At 33.4% G+C, this 8,413-nt stretch overlaps 1 long non-coding RNA gene across 2 annotated transcripts; it reads left to right on the top strand.

Annotated features, from left to right (window-relative positions):
* Nucleotides 1-3,065: 3,065 nt before the first annotated feature.
* Nucleotides 3,066-6,726, top strand: LOC140954826 (uncharacterized). Of its 2 annotated transcripts, XR_012168336.1 has the most exons (4): nucleotides 3,066-3,148; nucleotides 3,935-4,119; nucleotides 4,202-4,447; nucleotides 6,584-6,690. It is a non-coding gene; the product is annotated as an uncharacterized lncRNA (long non-coding RNA). The 2 variants fall into 2 exon arrangements; XR_012168335.1 differs by lacking the exon at nucleotides 3,066-3,148 and having other exon boundaries at nucleotides 3,200-4,119; nucleotides 6,584-6,726.
* The last annotated feature ends 1,687 nt before the right edge of the window (nucleotides 6,727-8,413 follow it).

Below are 8,413 nucleotides of genomic sequence, written 5' to 3'. Positions count from 1 at the left end.
TCCACATATTATTACCTAAGCTATAATTTCAGCTGAAAGTGCCTCACATTAGGTTTTTGTCCTCTATTGTCAATAAACTAATCGATATAGCTAACATGGTAGATAATAATAAAACACAGTCTAGTAGATGGAGAAGTTGCAAATAAGTAATCCTTTGGCCATAGTTATCAGGAGGTGTTAAAGCAGTTAAACTATCTTGACATTCAATTTGAAAACTCTGTCCATGATCAAAACTGTATTGTTTCATTTTTTTTCCTAAGGCTAGGTAGTGCCCTTTGTATATTTATTTGTCCTCTTCTCATGTTGAGGAGGCTTAGAGTAATATTTCTTAAAATCAACTAAGATGTATAATAAGTGGTTGAATTGAATGCTCATGAGGAGTCCAAGGGCAGCAGAGAGAAAGGGGAAGCAAAGAAATGTTAAACAAAAGCAATAAAAAACTTGATAGAGCTAGAGGTTGATGGGAAAGACCTGCGAGAGAGAATTTTAAGACATATCCAAGCTAAGGTATCAAATTCTATCTAGGAGAAAAATGCTAATTATTTTTTAGGGTTAAAAAATGCTGAATGAATGCTTTTATTTAAAGTGTGGTATGCTTTCAGGATGATGCTACGAAGCAACTCGATATTCTATAGAGAGAAATACAGGATTCCCATGAGGAGTCCAAAGACTTGGAGAAGGTGCTCAAAGATCTTACAAAAGAAGCTCAGAAGCGATAAAAAACCCGACAGAGCTTGAGGTTGATGGGAAAGACCTACAAGAGAATTTCAGGACATATCCAAGCCTAGGTATCAAATTCTAACAAGGAGAAAAATTCTAATTCTTTTTTAGGGTTAAAGAATGTTGAATGAATGCTTTTATTTAAAGTGTGGTATGCTTTCAGGATGATGCTACAAAGCAACTTGATATTCTATAGAGAGAAATACAGGATGCCTACGAGGAGTCCAAGGACCTGGAGAAGGTGCTTTGAGGAGCCAAGGTATCAAAGTCTATCTAGGAGAAAAATGCTAATTATTTTTAGGGTTAAAGAATGTTGAATGAATGCTTTCAGGAAAGGACTTGGAGAAGGTACAAAAGAAGTTTATGAATTTAGTAGAGAGAAAGAGGAAGCAGAGAAACGACAAACAAAAACGATAAAAAACCTGACAGAGCTTGAGGTTGATGGGAAAGACCTGCGAGGGAGAATTTCAAGACATATCCAAGCCAATGTATCAAATTCTAACAAGGAGAAAATGATAATTATTTTTTAGGGTTAAAGAATGTTGAATGAATGCTTTTATTTAAAGTGTGGTATGCTTTCAGGATGATGCTACAAAGCAACTTGATATTCTACAGAGAGAGATACAGGATGCCCATGAGGATTCCAAGAACTTGGAGACGGTGCTCAAAGATCTTACAAAAGAAGTTCAAGAATTTAGCAGAGAGCAAGAGGAAGCAGAGAGACGACAAACAGAAGCGATAAAAAAGCAGACAGAGCTTGAGCTTGACTTAAAAGACTTGTAAGAGAGAATTTCTAGACATATCCAAGCCAAGGTATTAAACACTAACAAAGAGAAAAATGCTAATTATTTTTTTGGGATAAAGAATGCTAAATGCTTTTTTTTAAAGTGCGGTATGCTTTCGGGATGATGCTATGAAACATCTTGATATTCTATAGCAAAAACTACAGGATTCTTTGAAGGATCTTGACAATATTATTCCCTTACACGAATAACAAGTTACATAGGAAAATGGTATCACAAAGATGTAAACCCAAGAATTTTAAAGTTTGTTCATGCTTTTGTTTGCTGCACATGGACCAAGTGATCTTGTTCTGTCTACCTTTAGAATTGTCGGATTGGTTAGTGTTTGTATATGGGTTTTAGTCTTGACCAGTACTTAAAATGAACATGCCAAAGATTAGATTGCATTTCAGATTCTATCTAGGGTAAGCTGTAGTTCCATTACCTCTGACCTATAAATAAGAACTTGGATCAATCATGATGTCAAGTCAGTAAAAATTGTTTGATGATAAATTTATTCATTAAAAAGTTTCAGTTTCAATTTCTAATTCCATTTTTGTTTTCCTTTCTTTTCTTTTCCAAATTTCTTTTTTTCCTTTGTACCCACCCTTGAAGTGTATTTTCTTTCTTTATCTTGATGGTCTATGCCAAAAAAGGCACTTTTATTTCGGTAGATGGGCTTTTGCTTGTGGTAGCAGTATCTTTCTTTCATAAACGGTTTTTGGTAACTTGTAGTATAATGGAGCATGAAAAATATCTTAGCATCTTCTATCAAATGCAATTTAAGCCAGCCCAATTTTCCAGCAAAGTTGCCCGTGACAAATGGCTGCAATATGAAATTAACTTTGGACTGATCCATTTAAAATGGGCTATCTTGTGCTTTCTGTAGTTGGTGCAAAAGGATCTGACAAGAATGTTTTTTTCATTGTGAGTGATCGTGTCCTTAATTTTTTTTTATTGGTGTCCTTTTCAATAAACTTTTATTGGAGTTAATTGATATAAAACTTATGTTATGAGCTTGTAGTATGTTTCTTTAGTAGCCATATGTTTTGTATTTAGTGATATCTTCCAAAACCTACGCAGTTAATGATAGACATCAACTACTCCATGTACGTTTCACCATGCACTATCTCATTTACAATTAATGAGATTGAGGTATTTCTCAATGTCACCCTTTTAAGTTTGTATTCTGATGATTGTTGTTATTTAACAGGTTGGTGCAGAGCATCGAGTTTTATCTGCTTTTGTAGAGATTGTGTTTGATAATTCGATTGAAAGTAATAATTTTTAGGAAAACTGAAGTTATGAATTGGATTCCGTTATTGCTTAATTTTCCTAAAATTATGTATATTCTTTTCCTATTGATTTTTAAATTTTGTGTTTCTTGTGACACTTAATAGATAACATCATTACATTGTTGATAGACTCCGAGTGTCTCGAGTGTTGGATGCCATGAAAGTTTGAAAATTATTTCGGAAACATGCAAGGAAGCTTTTGTTGATGGTTTTTCAGTGTGTATAGCTCTATTAAATAGGGATCAATAGAAAACAAATAATTCAAGTTAGCAGCTTGACAAGCAATGAAAATCTCTAGAATATACTATTTATGGTAAGGAACTCCAATGAGCTCAACAGAAATTATTGGAGGTCAGTAACTGTTAGATGTTTGGACATGCATAAGGTTTCTTCATGTAGTGATTTTATGAATCTCACAAAATGTGCACCAAATTGTTAGTTGAAGCATAGAAGGACAGGCATGTTGGTTACAAAAAGGAAAATAAACATGATCTTACTCGTCATTATAGATGTAGTGAGTCTCTTATTTCTTCCATTGGTTGTTGTTCCTTGTCCTTTATGTGTGTATTTATTACAAGATAATTTTGGAGTTTTAAACAACAAATTGAAAGGTAAGCTTAATTCTTACGTTAAAAATAAAATATTTGACAATTATGTTATTCTTTATCAGGTTCTTGTTTCTAGACTAGTTTTGGAAACTATTTGATTTATAATTAGCACTGCAATCTAGGAATTAAACATTAAATTGACAATCTTGAGGGTAGAATGTCGTGAAGTGTGAATGGCTAGTTGCCATACAATGATTGCTGCATAAAGATTTAGGTCTAGTATTTCTCATTCTTATTCATTGTTGGAGACTTTTACTTCAGCCCCTCATGACTTGCTTGGGAATGGCAGTGTGTTTTAGCACTACGAAAAGGAGACTGTTTATCATTGACATGACATATTCTTTTCTTCCTTAAAAATAATGTTACAAAATGGAAATCCTTTGTCCTAGTTATATCATGTGGTGTTTAAGTAGTGTTTAGATTGTCTTGACATTCAATTTCAAGACTATCCAGGATCTAAATTGTTTTGTTTCATTTTTTTCTCTCGAGGCAAGGTAGTGTCGTTGTATATTTATTTGTCTCCTTTCAGGTGAAGGAGGCTTGAAGCAAGGTTTCTGAAAATTTAGCTAAGATGCATGATGAGGTGTTGAATGCCCATGAGGAATCCAAGGACTTAGAGAAGGTGCTCAAAGATCTTACAAACAAAGTTCACGCATTGAACATAGAGAAAGAAGCAGCAGAGAAATGAGAAAGACCTGCAAGAGTCCCTAGAGTGTATTTTCTTTCATTATCTTGATGGTTATGTCTATGCCAAAATAGCACTTTTATATGGTTGAAGGACTTTTTCTTTGTGCAGTATCTTTCTTTCATAAACAATTTTGGCAACTTGTTGTTTAATAAAGCGTGAAAAGCAGCTGAGCATCCTGTATCAAAAAACAAGGTCAAGCAACCCATTTTCCAGCAAAGCTGTAAAAGGAAAATGATGATTTACAACGTCTTTTTTCTTCAAATTTGGCTGAGGCAAGAGTTCAGATTAGTATGTTCTAATACTTTAACATCAATGTAGATGTATGCTGGTGTTGTCAGAATCTTCCTATAGGTGGTACTTTCTTATCTCATGCTCATCATTTAATTAGGAAAGGACTAGGTCCACTTATCAGATAATTCCATGATCAAAACACAATGTTAAGGGTTTTTATTTTTTATTTTCTTTTTTGAATTGTTTAGGTAGTTTTAGTAAATTGAACTTGACAGGAGCTATATCTAAAGAAATGATTAACCTCTTTAGCATACTATTTGTTCATTTTCTTCATTTTGTTTCCATTACTATAGGGATGTACTTTAGAATAGGCTAAAATTTCATGAGGTTACTCTTTAGTATATTTAGGTGTGAGAAGGACAATGTCAACAAACTTCTTGAATACAATAGGGGTGTAGCTTAGAATAAACTAAAATTTAAGGTATCTCCTCAACTAAAAGTTTCTACATGTTACTATCTAATCTATGATTTCAGCTCAAAATTCCCCTCACATTAAACTAATTCATACAGCTTACATGGTAGATAATAATAAAACATGGTCTAAAGAACACGATTATTTAAAAATTATTTGGGTATTTTATTTCCTACTTTGGTTTGGCCTAGTGTAGTATTTGGGGGACCTGTATAGGCACCCATTTTTTCAAGTCTTAATGCTAGATGTTTATCGAGTGAAATTTGATTTTTTTTGCAATTTTTTTTCACATTTCTCTTGTGGATATCAACACTTCCACTTTCTTGTAGATTCAAGGAAGGTACTTGTGGATTTCTTGGTTTTTCCTTTCCTTAATTTGTTGCGAGGTGATTTTTTGCAATTTCACATGTTTCCTTGGTCCATCAGATATCAACACTTCTACTTTCCTTGTCTATTTAAGGAAGCTTCTTGTGGATTTCTATGTTTCTTCTTTTCTTCACTTGTTGTTGGTGATTTTTCATTTTTGTTTTCCTTCAATCCTTTGGTAAGCTTGTATTGCAGCCTTTTGTTTTGATCTGCGTGATTTTAATCACCATTTCAATTTTATCTATTTTTTAATCTTTTCAGAATGTTGGCATAGTTATTTTTATCAATAGTGTTGCACATCGTACACATGTTTGCCCTTTATGCCCATGTTTTGTGTTAACATATGCTCCTGCCTGTTATATTTTCCTAGATCTTTTTCATGCTTTCATAGGCTGCCAATAAGGCTGTAACATGTTTTGCTGGTAATGATAGTTTGTTTTTAAACTTCTGATGTCTCTTTATACTGTGATTGTGCGATGCTCTTATAAGCATTTCTTTAATGGGTGCTGATAAGGATTATGAGCATTATTTTTATTAATAGTGATGCATATCATTCACATATTTGCCCTTTATGCCCAATTTTTGTGTTAACACATGCTGCTGCCCATAATTTTTTCCTAGATCTTTTTCATGCTTTCCTAGGCTGCCAATAAGGTTGTTATGTGTTTTGTTGGCAATTATAGTTTGTTTTTAAATTTTGATGTCTTTTCGTACTGTGACTGGGCGATACCCTTATTAGCATTTCTGTAATGGATGTTGGTAGGATTGAGAGTATTATTCGATCAGGTTAAAATTATTGCTATGACAACTTGACTACACCTACTAGAGAAATCAGTTGAGAATTTGATTAATTTGACGACTGCCTTTATTTTTTAAAAAACTGGTTTCCATTCTGTTCATGCAATGACTGTTTTTCTACTTAATTATGCATGGTGGATTGAATGAGTTCTCTTAGAGATACCTTATCAGATGAATTAATTTCTATAGGAGATGCCTCTGTGATAAATGATTTCTGCACAATTGTGTTGTTTCATTTACATTTTCTTTGAGTTACTTTCTACATGCAACCATTGATTTATTTAATTTTTATCTTGAGAGAATATATGACCTGAGTGCATTTGAGTAGTTAAGACCAAATGATGAGTTTGGGATCGGATGGTGAGTACACCTGCCATTCGTACCGTTCCAGCACTGTTTACCTTTAGTATCCCCATTCAGCTCTTTTGCTTCTATTCCTCGTAGCTTATTTTGTTACATCACTTTTAGTCACTAATGTACTCGAATAGCAACCATGATTATTGATTTGAATATTTTATGCTCTAGCCTTTTCAATTGTTAAGACATCTTAATAGAAAGCTTCTCCATTTGGTTGCACATTTTGACCTAAACAATATTGATTTTTCTTTTCCCATTTTTACTAGGTTCTGTCTGCTCGACTTCTTGGATTAGTTCAAGTAATCCTCACTTGGCTTCTTCCATCATTCCCATAACAACCCACGACATCACACAGGTAATTTATCTAATCTATTCTATTATGTTAAATATTCTCTTTTAGAGTTGTGTTCCCAATCTGCGAGATGATATGGCATAATCACTAGCAGTCTCTTAACCTTCCGTCATGGTTACTTTATCGTTTGAATGATGTACTTAGATAATTAGGCACCTTAATGCTTTGAAATGAGGACAAGCCACTTTTATCCCATTGAATAGGTAAGGATAAAGTATTCGTGTGCAACTTATTTATATAGTTCTGATGTGGTACCTTTATTAAAAAAGTTGAAGTTTTCTCCCAATTTTACCCTTGTATTTGCACATGATTGTCCTCCACAATACTTGTTCTAATTGAAATAGTATTGATCTAGTAGTAACATTGATTCGAGTTTTGTTGTTCTTAATTTATATGTAAGTCTCCTCGTGTAACTTATCCATCCACATGGTTTTGATGTGGTCCTTTTATTAAAAAAGTTGAAGTTTTCTCCCAATTCATCCCTAGGATTAGCGCATGTTTATGGCAAGGACTTGATAAACCTAAATTGATTTGTTGTATATTCCTTCTAAGACCTAAACCATGATCTGTCCAGATTTGGATGTGTCCACAAACTGATGGTTTGGACTCCATAAATATGGATGGTTAGGATAAAAATCTTATATGTTATTTTACATGATGATCCTTATACATGTTTATGATGCCTTAACAAGTTACTAGTGGTCAGGTGATTAAGTAAGGAAGAAACTCGATATGACGGGGTTTTTTTATGACTATCGATGATCAAAGTTGAAGTTTATGAACATAATTATGTAGAATAGATCGTATTGAGGTAATAAATCTTATGAATGTGCAATTTCCATAACATAGACCAAAATGAGAAAACAGAGCTAGAGACTAATTTCACAACTAATCTAAAATCACAAAAACAGAAGTTGGAAGCCATAATATCCTTTGCAAAGTGTGAAATGTTATATGGTGAAGTTGAATTGAAGGGGCGGGAACTAAATGATGCTAACTCATTGGCTAAAGTCATAACACAAGAACTCTAAAATGAGCTTTGAGGAGTTTCTAGAAGCTTGATTTTAATATTTCACTATAAAAAGATTTTTTTGACTGGCCGTTCTTCCAGGTGTTTCTGATAGGCTGGATAGACTCATTGGCTGAAGTCATAACACAAGAACTTTGAACCGTGAATCTGGTTTATTGTTTCTTTACGTGATAAATGACTAGTCTAAGCTTTAGTTTTTTGTTCTTGGCTTTTAATAAATTGTTAAACTATTATGTCTTGTAATTAATATTTTAAATATATTTATCTAGTTTGATTTGCCAGCCAATATCTTTGTTGAAATCCGAAAAGATGATGTTTTGGTCTTAGCCCCACATATACTCGGTTCTTACTAAGATAGGTCATGCTTCCACTTAAGCATTCATCTTTTCAGAAGTGGCATGCTCTTTTTTATTGGAACATGTAGGTATAAGTGGAGTGTGAAGGAGTTCCATAAAATGCTTTATTGGTGCAATAAGCAACTTCAATAGTTCAACCATGTAAACAAAAAGGCACTAGATCAACATGTAAATCTCACTAAGAAACAGGAGGAACTATAGAGAAGGCAAGCTAAACTTGAGGCAAGTGACAAGGTACTATAGTATTGGATTTTAATGCTTAAATGTCTTATGTTGTATTTTTTGCTTTTAACATGAGATTAAGATTTATGTATCTTTACTTTAACGACAAACATAAGCGATAAAAAAGTAGACTGAG

The sequence above is a fragment of the Populus alba genome, chromosome 17 (assembly GCF_005239225.2).
Source record: "Populus alba chromosome 17, ASM523922v2, whole genome shotgun sequence".
NCBI classification, from domain to species: Eukaryota; Viridiplantae; Streptophyta; class Magnoliopsida; order Malpighiales; family Salicaceae; genus Populus; species Populus alba.
This window is presented reverse-complemented; position numbering and strand designations above follow the sequence as displayed.